This window comes from Lagenorhynchus albirostris, chromosome 20, assembly GCF_949774975.1.
Source record: "Lagenorhynchus albirostris chromosome 20, mLagAlb1.1, whole genome shotgun sequence".
Classification (NCBI taxonomy): domain Eukaryota; kingdom Metazoa; phylum Chordata; class Mammalia; order Artiodactyla; family Delphinidae; genus Lagenorhynchus; species Lagenorhynchus albirostris.
The window spans coordinates 20,606,822-20,620,335 of NC_083114.1; the positions used below are offsets into that span (position 1 = coordinate 20,606,822).

Genomic DNA, 13,514 nt, shown 5'->3' on the forward strand with positions numbered 1-13,514 from the left:
TCAGCTTGATAAGTAAGCTGGTATTTCTTGGGAGACTGAACCCTGTTGAACAGGAAAATTACAGTGCTAAGAACAGGATAAGATAAGTGACCTATTCCAGGTAGGCTGAGTACAGCCATAGTTAGAGGCAAGAGGGCAGATACTGTGATTTCTCCCTATTAAGTCCTAGAATACTAAGTAATTTTAAAACAATCACTTCTCTACCTGTCCACCTGCTCAAGACAAATGATTTTAAGTGGATCAGTGGTTGTCACGGACTTTCCCATGGAAGACAGAAGAAGGGTCAGAATGGACCCACGGAGTAAAAAGGTCAGAACGTCAGCATCTTAGTAAAATCTCTGAGTTTGCAATGCAACTCCAAAACCACCTTGCTAACCACCAACATCTAAGGCACTAAAGTTGAGGCCCCCAAGATTCTCATCCAATCTGTTCTGATTTTAGTTAACTGTTCTGTGTGCCAAGCTACAGGCTTCACCCGGTTGCAGAGACAGCAACATCTTGGAATTAACATACTTATGGTGAACCTACCGTATAAGACATTACAAAAATCCTTTGGAAAAAACCTAATTAAAATGCCCCCAATCCTCAAAGAAGTACCTTTATGACATGACGAATCAGAAAATGGCTAGTTGCAAGCCTTACAGAATCATCTCCAGTTTATTGAGGGTGGTTTGCCTACTATCACTACTGTATTGCTGGAATTATCAAAAGCATCTATGCTGTTAAGAGCAGAAAGGAAAGTGTCCCACGTTCTGGAACATTAATACAGAATGGGCTTTGCTTCATCTTGTATATCATCCTTAAGAAGCAATTAAAGGATGACTTTGAAAGGAACTGCAATGCAATGGCTTTGAAAGGAAATGCTATGAAAAACCTATCAATGTGGCTTAGCCATGCCTCTTTGAAATAATTGTACAATAATTACATATTCTGAGAAGTAAAGAAGAAAGTAGCCATACTCTGCTGGAAGAATGCTTCTTATCTGCCAGGCACTGAGCTAGGTACTACCTAGTGTTATCTCATGTGATTCTCACAACGATCTGGCAAGGCAGATTAGTTCTTCCCATTTTCAGGTAAGAAAAACAAGGTTCAGAGAAGTTAAGTAACTCACTAAAGGTCATGGCTAGAGGGCAGTAAAGCCAGAATTTGAATCTAAGTCGCTTAGACCCTGAAGCCTACACTCCGTAGGCCACAAGAGAAGTGTTCCCGATTCCACAAAAAAAAAAAAAATCAGTCTGTCTGCCCTGCAGCCTATTACCCTCTGAGCATCTGCTTTCCACCTCTACTGGAGCTTTCCCATCAGCACGGAGACACTTTCCAGGACCTCCCAGACTTAAAAAACTCTTCCTTGTCATAATGCAAGTACAAATTACAATCACAATGTGTTTCCACCAAACACCCACTGGAATGGCTAAAATGGAAAAGACAGATACTAGCAAGTGTTGACAGGATTTTCTGCTGGCAAAAAATATGAACTGGCACAACCACTTTGTAAACACACACACACACCCCCCAGGGCTTTGCAATTCCACTTCCAGGTACATACCCAACAGAAACATGTTTACCAAAAGAAGTATACAAGAATGTTTGCAGCAGTTCTATTGTAATAGCCCCAAGGTGGAAAAGATCCAAATGTCGATCCACAGTAGAATGGAGAAATAAAGGTACATTCATACAGCAATGAGAATAAACAAACTACTGCTCCATGCAACGGTAAAGATGAATCTTATAATGCTGAGTGAAAGAAGACAGGCACAAAAGAACGCATACTAAATGATTCCATTTATATAAAATTCCAACACAAGAAGATTACTATATGGTGCTAGAAATCGCACAGGGGTTATCCTCTGACAGTAGATGGAAGGGGGCACAAGGGGGCTTCTGGTAATGTTCTGTTGCTTAATATGAGTGCTGGTTATATAGATGTTTACTTTGTGAAAATTCATCAAACTGTACACTTAGAATTTGTACACTTCTCTAGTTTTATATATATATATATATATATATTTCTTTTTTTTGCTGCATTGGTCTTTGTTGCTGCACGCGGGCTTTCTCTAGTTGAGGCGAGTGGGGGCTACTCTTCGTTGAGGTGTGCGGGCTTCTCATTGCAGTGGCTTCTCTTGTTGCCGAGCACGGGCTCTAGGCGCGTGGGCTTCAGTAGTTGTGGCTCACGGGTTTAGTTGCTCTGCAGCATGTGGGATCTTCCCAGACCAGGTCTCGAACCTGTGTCCCCTGCATTGGCAGGCGGATTCCTAACCACTGCACCACCAGGGAAGTCTCTCTCTAGTTACATTTTAAAGTTTATAAAAAGAGTTTTTAAAGCATCTAATAAAATATTTGTAATTTGTAAAAAATAAAATAAAATAAAAAATAACAAAAACCCCCACAACATGTTGACTCCACACCCGCCACTCCTCAGTAAAGGTCCTTTTCTCTGCTCTCTACATCAAAATTTCTCCAAATATTCAACTGCACTTCCTCAACCTCTAATTCACTCTTCAGCCTTTTCCAGCCTAGCCTGACTCAATCACTCTGCCTAATCTCTTCTTTGTAAGGTCACCAGGACTTCCAAGTGGCCAGGTCCGAGTGACACTCTCTAGCTTCATCTTCCTCAACCTCCCAGGAGGGCTGGACACAGGCAACCCATCCTTCCTCCTGGAAAAGCTCTCCCCTCTAGGCATCTCTTAGCTTCCAGAACTCTGCACCCTTGGTTTTCCTCCTGCCTCAAAGCTTCCGTGCTGCCCCCCTCCCTCTGTTCTTAAGTTTTGACAGTACCTAGGCTGTCTTCCACGTCCTCTCCATCCACACTCTCTCTCTCTCTCGAGGAGATCCCAGTCAGGTGGCTTTAAACACCATTCTTGGGCTTCTCTGGTGGCGCAGTGGTTGAGACTCCGCCTGCCGATGCACGGGACACGAGTTCGTGCCCCCGTCTGGGAGGATCCCACATGCTGCGGAGTGGCTGGGCCCGTGAGCCATGGCCGCTGAGCCTGCGCGTCTGGAGCCTGTGCTCTGCAATGGGAGAGGCCACAACAGTGAGAGGCCCGCGTACCGCAAAAAAAACAAACAAAAAAAAAAACACCATTCTCAAGCTGAAGATTCGGCAGTGCCCATCTCCATCTCCCTTGCCCCCGACAGTGGTCTAGATCGCATCTCTCATCTATTACTCACATTTCCCTCCTTAGGCCCTTTGAATTTGCTGTTTGTTCCTTCCGCCTGGACTCTTCTCCCCAGAATATCACATGCTTGGCTCCTTCTTGTCATTCACCTTCACTTTAAATTGTCACTTTCTAATTTCATGCCTAACACTTAGTACTAGCTGGTGTTACTTGCTTACTTGTTAACTGCCTTCCCTAACTAGAATTTAAAAATCCATAAGGGCAGGGACTCTGTACTATTGCATTTCCAGGGTCTCTCGTAGCTTCTTGGACCAGAGAACTGCTTCCTAACTAGTTTCCCAGCTTCAGTTCTTGCCTCTCTCCAGTTCTTCCTCCACAATTCTTTCTTCCTTCCCTGACAAAAACACTTAAAGCTCTTTCATGGACTCCCACTACATTTGAGAATTAAAAATTCCCACTCCTTGGGGAGGGGGAAGGGTAAGCTGGGACGAAGTGAGAGAGCGGCATGGACATATATACACTACCAAACGTAAAATAGATACCTAGTGGGAAGCAGCCGCATAGCACAGGGACATCAGCTCGGTGCTTTGTGACCACCTAGAGGGGTGGGATAGGGAGAGTGGGAGGGAGACACAAGAGGGAGGAGAGATGGGGATATATATATATATATGTATAGCTGATTCACTTTGTTATAAAGCAGAAACTAACACAACATCGTAAAGCAATTATACTCCAATAAAGATGTTAAAAAAAAAATTCCCACTCCTTACACGGTTAAAAGACCCCACGTATGCTGCCAGCCCCGGCCCACTTCCCCAATTCATGTCCTGCTACTTTCCCGACCACTTACTAAGCTTCACGCCTTGTGAGCTTTCAGCTCTTCAAGGACACCAGGCTCCCTCCCGCCGCGGGGTCCCTGCACTTGCTCCCTGCCGCTACTGCTCATTCTCACCCTCAGGCCTCTGCTCAAGCGTCACCTGTTTAGAGGAGTCCTCCCCAGTCACACACTCGCTCATTGCCCTTTCAGTTTCCTTTGGGAAAATGATCATAATCTGTAATTATATCTGTCTGTTTACAGTATAAACTCCAAGGGCAGGAACCTCATCTGTCTTCACTTTTCTATCCACATCATCTAGCACAGTGCCACTTCATAGCAGGCACCCAAATAATTTGTGGAATGAACAAGTCGAGGTCAGAGAAACAGTCCATATTTTATCAATACAGCCCATGAGGCAAGTACTAGTTATCTCTGCTTAGGGCCCAAAGCATTTTGCCAATATTTACAGTGACATAAAGTGACTACGAAAAAGTTCTTTATCTAAAACAAAGGTAGTGGGACTTCCCTGGTGGTCCAGTGGTTAAGAATCCGCCTGCCAATGCAGGGGACAGAGGTTCAAGCCCTGGTTCGGGAAGATCCCCCATGCCGCGGAGCAACTAAGCCCATAAGCCACAACTACTGAGCCTGCGTGCCACAACTACTGAAGCCAGCACACCTAGAGCCCGTGCTCCGCAACAAGAGAAGCCACCGCAATGAGAAGCCCGCACACCGCAACAAAGAGTAGCCCCCCCCCACCCCGCTGCAGCAACAAAGACCCAAGGCAGTCATAAATAAATAAATAAAATTTAAAAAACAAAGGTAGCTAACCTTGGGCAGGCTACTTAAGCTTTCTGAGTCCATTTCCTCACCTGTATAAGAAGGTAACACCTCCCCTGTTGGAAGGTTACTGTAGGGATGAGAAGTGCCTAACCTAACAAAGTGCCTAACCTACAGTAAATGCTCCATAAATAGCAAACCAAAATAAACTATCATTAAACTATATGTTACAAGTCTAAAATGGCAACAGCTCAGCTGTTCAATAGCAACTATTGACTGGCAAACCCAATGTCCCTCTCTCCCTCTGGTCGCGCAGAGCCCGAGTTTCCTACCACCCAAGGGACGGGGCTGGATGGGGACTATGACACAGCTGATCACATCACCCGCACAATAAAGACACAGTCATTATCTGAAGAACTCACCTGAAGTTTAAAATCATCTCTCAACTTGGAAGGTTGCTTATTTTTTAAAAGAAGTTAGTCTGGAAAGAAACTCGAACTCCCTCAAAACTCTTTAATGTAAAACAGAATCTCAGAGTCGCAACTGGAATTTTCCAGGAAAGCTGCCTGAGGGGTCCACCTCAGAGGGGGAAGTTTAAAATGCTGGTGACAACACAATGAGCATAAAATAGGGTGACTGTGGCATTTGTAAGTAAGGCAACTGCCAGAGTCAACCATACTACAGACGGGTCTCCCTTGCCAGGTGTGGGACAAGGAAGCATGTTCTCTGTGGTACTGAGATTATTTCTGAGATATTTATTTTAGAATGAAGAACTCAGAACACCTAAGTCACAGAGGAGACAAGTATATTGTGGAACTTTAGAAAACTTTAGAACCCCAAGGCCTGAATTAGAACAACAGCCCTGCTGGGGTAGTGTACAGGCTGGACATAAACAGGGGAGCTTTCTCAAGGCTGGAGCACTCCCAAAGGCTTTAAAGCCTAATGGATGTTTTCCATCCTCCAAGGCAGTCCTTTAGATGTGGGTAATGGATAATGTATCGTTCCTAGATAAGAATTTTCTTTTAGGGCTAAATTTTTAGAAAATGGAACAGTAAAAAATATATATATTAAAAAAATAAAGTTCCCAAATATGTTTTACTTTGGTTTTCGATTCCATCAGACTTGTCCTTAAATCCTGGCCCTAACAGTGAGTCACTGAAGGAGCTTAAGAAAGTTGCCTCTCTGAGCTTCACTGTAACAGGAAGACCCTTACCTGAGTCCCCCAGGCTGGACACAGAGTTGGCGCTCAGTATGGAGAGAGCAGGCCTTACTGGGCTTTCCAGTTTTACATAAGGGGTGGAAGGCAGTACTAGACGTTCAGTAAACAGTAGGCACTAGACTAAGGCACGGGACCAATGAGGATCGAGTGTTTGCCTCTCTCCAGAGCCTCTCCACACTGAGACGTGTGGGAAGACTTCAGAGACACCGCGGCCTGGCTCCTCTCTCATCCCATCCCTGTGTTACACTTCTGTACAAATGTTCAAAGCTTCAGGTGAGAGAGAGGATCTCCTGTGCTGGTATTTCAGGCACAGGCAAGGGGAAAACTGGGGGAGTTATTCAGACTCCGGGGTCCTGAAGCCCTTTCTCAGATGATCCTAGAAATTTTTATTTTTTAAGGAAAAAGCAAAAACACTACAAAACACCTAACATGTGCCAAGTGAGTTGTTACATGTCCATCTACTGTCTCGTTTAATACAGTAATGCTGCCCCCAAACTCAGAATTTAAATGGTTATTTTGTAAATGAAGAGGCTGGACCTCAAGAGGGTTGGGTAACCACAGCTGGGTCACACAACTAGAGGGCGATGGGATGTAAGTCCAGGTTCTTCAAGTCATTTGTGGTCCTCCAGAAAGAGGCGGCTGCTTTCAGCATCCACATGCCCCACCCTCAGAACCAGTGCTTCAAGGGCCTGTGCGCTGGGAGAGCGAGGTTAACGGACCGACTGGGAGAAGACCAGGGAAAGCGCCTGAAGCGGCCAGCGGTGGGGAGTGCTTCGCACTGGTTCCCGCTCCCTTCTAGGGACGCCCAAAGGGGTACTTACCCGCCAAGCCAACCTTCAACACTTGAGGACCTTGTGAAAGGCACCATAGATAGAAAAGCCATTCCTGGGAATCCAGAATTTTAGTTTACACATCCAGAAAGGCATCTGCATTTCCTACTTCCTACAACCTCAGGGCACCAGTGCTCCAGACAGATGCCCACTTCCTAAAGGTAAAGCCCTTCCTCGATATTTGGGATCTGTTTCAGTTTCTATTCTTGCCCACCTGTGTTGGTCCAGTGGAGGAGAGAGGCATTTCTGACTTAATTGTCTCAAGTACAACTAATGCTCTATTAGCCCCCTTTTAAGAAGTCTTTTCACTGGTAACCATTAAATAATAATGAAAATCCTAAATGTCCATCGACAGATGAATGGATAAAGAAGATGTGGCACATATACACAATGGAATGTTACTCAGCCATAAAAAGGAATGAAATTGAGTTATTTGTAATGAGGTGGATGGCCCTAGAGTCTGTCATACAGAGTGAAGTAAGTCAGAAAAACAAATACTGTATGCTAACGCACATATATGGAATCTAAAAAAATGGTACTGATGAACCTAGTGGCAGGACAGGAATAAAGACGCAAATGTAGAGAAGGGACTTGAGGACACACGGGGGGAAGGGGAAGCTGAGACGAAGTGAGAGAGTGGCATGGACATATATACACTACCAAATGTAAAATAGATAGCTAGTGGGAAGCAGCCGCATACCACAGGGAGATTAGCTCCGTGCTTTGTGACCACCTAGAGGGGTGGGATAGGGAGGGTGGGAGGGAGGCTCAAGAGGGAGGGGATATGGGGATATACGTAGACTTATTAGCTGATTCACTTTGTTGTGCACAGAAACGGACACACCACCGTAAAGCAATTATACTCCAATGAAGATATAAAAATAATAATAATGAAAGTCAATCATCAGAGCCCAGGGCCCCACCCTCCTTGCTCTCGGCTCCAGCTACCCTGCTATGCTTTCAGTCCCCAATTGCCAAGCTTACTGTGGCCTCAGGAACCTCCCTCCAGTTCCTCTCTCAGCCTCGACCCCTGCTCCCACCCCACCTCCCTCATGTGGCACCTACTTCCTCAGCAAAACCTTCTGGGCCCCGTCTGTGCTCTCATAGCATCTTGAACACCTCTGGACAACTGTCATTCATTCATCTGCTCAGCCCTCTTCCCGCCACTGGAGATTCCAAAAGGAACAAAACCAGGCAAGGTCCCCGCGCAACGTGGCATGGCGAGTGCATTCTAAGGGGATGAGTGTTCTGGCAGGACCGCATTTAAGCAACCATTTAACAATTCGTATGATTCTTTCTAAAGTATTCTTCTCCAGTGATTAGGGAGCAGAAGGTGAAACAGAAAACAAGAGCAAGTCACTTTACAGCTTTATTTCCAACCTCAGTGCCAGGCGAACGTGATCACCAGGTATTTGTTGAAATCTTACTAATGATAACGGCATTAGAGCTTTAAAAACTGGGGGGAGGGACAGAGATTCATTCTTGAAAATTCCACAACCGTGATTCCAGGGTGATGAGCAAATTACGGGTTTTAAACCCACAGAACCACAGCAATCCTTTTAAGGAAAGATGTCATAGTAACGCTGCCTACCTCACACATGCTGAAAATAATTTAAGCGTCTGCTAAGATTGCTTGAAAAAGAAGGAAGGAACAGGAACAGGAACAGACTGATCTGCTAAAAGTAATAGAAAAATGTTACGATTGTCAGTTCTTACGGCATTAAAAAGCCAGAAAGGGAGAGCCTCAAAGATGTACAAGATCGTCAGTCACTTCCATCCCTCCCCTGCATCAAATGGCACAGAAGGCATCAGGGCCCTCCTGGAGGCTGTGGTTTGAAATGGTGCTGCGATGAAACTGCAAAGAATACAAATAAAGATGAAAACAGCAAACGGAGAAGCAAGAGAACAGAGAAAAGAAATGCTGGAAATCAAATAGACAGACCTCAACCAGACAGCCAGGTCCAAGCAGAGCTTTGCCTATGGCTACTAGGCGCACAGCCCCAAGCCAGGTGGGAGAGAAACAGGACAAAGGCTGTGAGAACCAGAACAGCAGAGGGTCTCAGGGCATAGAGTCTTACAAAGACAACATGAAGAAGGGGAAAAGGAGAGAGATCTCTACTTTGCACCAGTAACAAATGAGCTCTTTTTTCCTGCAGTGGTAACTGTTGTAAACAACTGAAAAACATACTTAATAATCACAAATTATAAATGTTCCTGGAAACTCCCTGCTTCCAACTAGTCTATGACAAATATCTGCAGAGGGACCTCAGCATCTGCTCTGAAGTTCAGGGGAAAGTAATTCTAACCAATGGGGGTGTGCCAAAGTATCACCCTCGGGGTCTGACCAATTAAATGGCTGCTTCTTTGTGTGGCGTTTAGGAGAGATGACAGATTGAACAGTGCAGCAGAGAAACCTACACATTTAATTGCAGTCCAGGCATTCTGCCCCAAAGGGCAAGTCAATCAGGGAAGAAAGCAGTGCAGAGTGAAGTCTTCTAACAACACTGAAAACAAAATAAACGGACCTGCAGTTTAATTACCCCGAGATCCTTCTTCCATCAAAACTGATGACAAAGCCCATCAAGAATAAAAAGACTCTGATCCTCCTTGTACTCTTCTACAGGGAACAGGATTTACCAGATAAGCTTGTCTGGACCTTCTGATTGAAGAAGCTGCTTTCAGTAGACACTATGACAGTGACTGACTAATGGGTAACCATGATAAAAAAAAAAACGTTCAAGGAGACAGGAACTAGGTAAGAGGGTTTGTGTTACTCCTTACCCTAAGAAAAGGCAGTGCTTCAGGACGGGGAGTCTGCCTAGGATCAAAATGATGTTCTTTACGTAGCCAAATGTACTGGGTGTGGAAGGAACAAAGACTCTAGATTTTGGTGCTATTTAATCCCTTTAATTTCCTCAAAAACAATAGAACCTGCCTGCTTCACTGAAACTGGTAATTGAAAGAATTAAAATAACAAGCATTTCTAGAGCTTAGCACATAATAGGTGCTCAGTAAAAGTTGGTTATAAATAATTTTAAGAAAATCTTTTTTAAGGTTCTTTAATGTGACAATTTATCTGCTCTATCCTCTACTTAAAAAAACAAACAAAAAAGGCTGATACCTTTAACCAGGCTCCATCTAGTTTTCCAAAGATCCTCCAAGAACTAAAGACTCCAGGCCCCTCCCACTAGCTCTTAATTTTATAATGTCTGAAGAACTTTTCTGTGAGGTGGTCAGAAGTGGTTTCTCCACAATGCAGCCCTAGGCTGTTTCTTTCCAATTCTACTCCATTGCTAATAAATTTGTCACTTTTCCTGTAGCCCAGACAGCTTAGACTGTCCCTTAGCTCCTCAACCCCTCTTGTTCACCAAATTCAGAGAATGGAACATTCTAGGCCCTACCTGGTGCTCTGTAACTATTTGCACTGCACTGAAGTCAGATGGGATTTGGGGATAAATCCAGGATGAATCCAGACTAACCCCTTCCTCCCAAAGACCTTTGGGCTTGGTTTGATGTTTGACCTCAATCTGAAAATTATGCTGACTTTCTGAAAAGTTTTCTGCTCTTGCCAGGATATGATATGCCCAGTATCTATCCCAAGAAGCAGAAATGGAAATTTCTAGTTCACCCAGTACCACAAAGAAAACCTTTGTATTCACACGATATTATCTCCTCGTGAAGAACACCTGTGCTTACCAGGTCTTCAGGTTTTATTCTTTGCCTATATATCCCACAACACAGTGCAAACTGCCTCATATTCACCACTCCTTGACAGATCCAAGAAAAAAAGCCACCTGTGCTGATACCCGGAAGAACTGCTGTTTTCAGGGATGTTGTGATGTGCTGCTACTTCACCCATTTGCTCCTGGAATTATAAAGTGGCAGAATAGTCTTCTTTGCAATGGGGCAGGGACACGAGATGCACAAAAAAACATTACCCAAACCTTTACCGGCCCCGTACTCATTAGTTTATGGTTTGAGACCATCATTGTTCTGAAATAACTCAAGCAGTTATAATAATCCACAAAGACCCCAAGATTACTCCCTAATAGACAATAATAAAGCAGATTTCACAGTGGCAAGCAAGAAAGAATGGTGGGGGGTAGGGGTGGGGTCCAGAAAACAGGGGTTCCGAAGATTGTTTACCGGCTGGGTACCACCCCACCCCAAGCAAATTACTTAATCTCTTCTCCAGAAACTCGCCTAGGTACAAAACAGTTCAGCAGTTGCCATTAGATCCAGCCTCCACGACGGAGGGAACTTTCAAAGGCTAAAAAGACCCCAGGGTCACTTGTGAACTACCTTGCTCAGGAAACACTCAAAAGTTGGGCTAGAAATCCTGGAATTCAATAAAAGGAAACTGTAATTTAAAAGGCTAGTGAATTAGAGGCTAAAATTTCCTATCGTTATTAAAAAATAAATAAGCAAGCACAGCTTGAATCCCGCATCTACCAAAGGTAACAGACTAGCAGTCAATTCAGGGGTTTCATTTTATAAAATACACGGATGCAACATGGTGTAAACTAGGAAAAACCACCACGCACCAGGAAGAAAGAATGACCTGATCCCCAGAAGAAAGATCTGCACCTGTATAAAGGCAAGGGCAGTAAAGGTCTTGTTGCCTTATCTCCTTTTCAAACCAGAAGCAGACACTTCTTCAGCCAAGCTCAAGTATTAGAAGTCTTGACTTATTAAGCACACCAAGTTTCAAAACACAGGCATACAAGTTACAGTAAAGACAAGCACATCCTGTTTGCACTTGACTTCCTGTTCTGGGCTGTCTGATCTCTTTAGAGGGCTGCTCCCTAGCCACAAATAAGTAACCTTTCACATCTGTCAACCACTGGTTCACTGGACAGTATTTCAGTGACAACAAAATACATAGTTCCACGAGTCAGGTAAAAGATGCACCTAAAAAGGACCAAAAAGCAGTCATGAGCCTCTAAGACACTTTCTGGATTTCCCAGGCTTCATACTGACATCTGACCTACAGTAAACAATAAAAACTTAATACAAATAGTGCTGAGATAAGAAAATTAAGCCTGGAACAAAATTTGGAATATGAGGGCTGGGAAAAAGAGCAAGAAAAATTGGAAATGTTTTTATTATTAAATGTTGGCCTCCTTTCAAATGTAGAAGGAACAGATCTCTGTCAGCCAGTCCCCAGTGAGCAGATCCCCAGAAGGGAACCACGCAAAGCGATCACAGCAGTTAACAGGGCCCTTCTGGTGAACACTGTCCCCAATCCAACCTGCTACCAACCTCAGTCTACTTTTCAGCACTGCAAAAGCCTTCAGTTGAGAGACCTGAAGCCTCCACTTCAAGCCAAACTTCCACTGTTTTCAAAGAGGTAGTGGTTCTTCCAAGCCACATTCAGTGTTGGGAATAAACACTGGGCAACGAATATCCCAGTTTTTATGCACAAGTTATTTAGCCTCTTTGGGTTTGCTTTCTCATCTGGAAAATAGGAGGGTTGCACTACCCTAATCTCTAATGTTTCTTCCAGCTGTAGAAGAAATGCAGGAATCCAACAATAACAGTTAGCAGAAGATGCTATGGCTTCCTGCTTTCCTTCACTCAAATAAGATGCCTCTAACATCCCACATCCCGCAGTGTGAATCTACCTTGATCTGCTTCCCAAGCATCCAAGGATTTTTTTTCCCTTTCCCTTGAAATGTGGATCAGAAAGTTTCCCACTTGAAAGCAATATATTAACAAACCTTGAAGACTCTTCTTTACACGTGGTCTTGTTATTAAGATGGTAATGTAATCCACCACTTGGTTCCCATGCTGGTCATATGATTCCTGGAGTGAATAGACCCACAAAGGATGGAGAAAATTGACCAGCAACATGTGGTACTCCCTCCCACACAGTGACTGCTAATGGGGAAAGAATGAGGCAAATCTGGGTAAGAAAAGGGAGTGGCGAAGACAAGTTCGATGAGTCAGTGCAAAAAAAGAAATAAGAAAAGAAAAGGAAATGGAAAAGGAAGGAGGGAAGCAAACAAGAGGGAAAAATATCTAAACCAGTGAGTAGAAACTTAAATCTGAAATTCTGTTATCCATTCATCCAATAGCTATCCAATGTCTACTATGTGCAGGGAATGGAACTAGACTCTAGAGGAGATACAAAGGTCAACCAGATAGCTCTGCTCAATGAGTTTATGGTCTAGTAGGAGAGATAAAGGCATGTACACAAACAGTTGAAAAATATGGCAGAAAGTGTGCTGTGCCATAAAGGAGACATAAAAGAATCCTCCACTCTGAGACTCAAAGGAGGAAATGATTACTCCCAGTGAGGGATCAGAGAAGGCTTCATAGGAAGAATGACATTTCAAGCCAAAAACACAACAGAAACAAGGGTACACAAGTAGGAAATCAAGGACATATCATTTCAGTAAGTAACTAGATTTAATTTGAGACATAAGTGGGTATGAAGGGAGAGATGGTAATAATAATAAGTAACGATCCAGAGAGCCATGGCTAAATTGGATAGCTGGATTGGAGCCAGACTGAGTATTCCAAAATCAGACTCAGAATTTGAACTTAAATCCAGTGGGGAAGGAAGGGGAGCGGGGCGGTGGGGAGGGAGGTTGACAAGTTAGGAGCTGGAGGAATCTCATAACTTAACCCATAAAATTAAGGTAATAAAATCAACACAAAATCAATGTGTGAAGATACACAGAGTCCCTCCAAAGAGATACAATGTCTTCCAAACCAAAAGCAAGAAGAGAAGCGGACAAAAAGGCTTGGAT

The 13,514-nt window shown here is 43.9% G+C and overlaps 1 protein-coding gene across 11 annotated transcripts in view; it reads right to left on the reverse strand.

Moving 5' to 3' along the window:
- The window catches only part of RFFL (ring finger and FYVE like domain containing E3 ubiquitin protein ligase), a 67,792-nt gene that overhangs the window by 24,738 nt on the left and 29,540 nt on the right, over positions 1–13,514 (reverse strand). Inside the window, exons 1-2 of one of the 11 annotated variants that reach the window (XM_060135530.1) lie at positions 3,659–3,677; positions 2,776–3,009 (exon numbers count right to left, since the gene is read on the reverse strand). The exons of 8 other annotated variants lie outside the window; for them this stretch is intronic. The gene's annotated coding sequence lies outside the window, so the exon portion shown is untranslated. Of the gene's footprint in view, positions 1–2,775; positions 3,549–3,658; positions 3,714–13,514 lie in introns of those variants that run through there. 2 more of the 11 variants (XM_060135534.1, XM_060135531.1) reach the window with 2 other exon arrangements.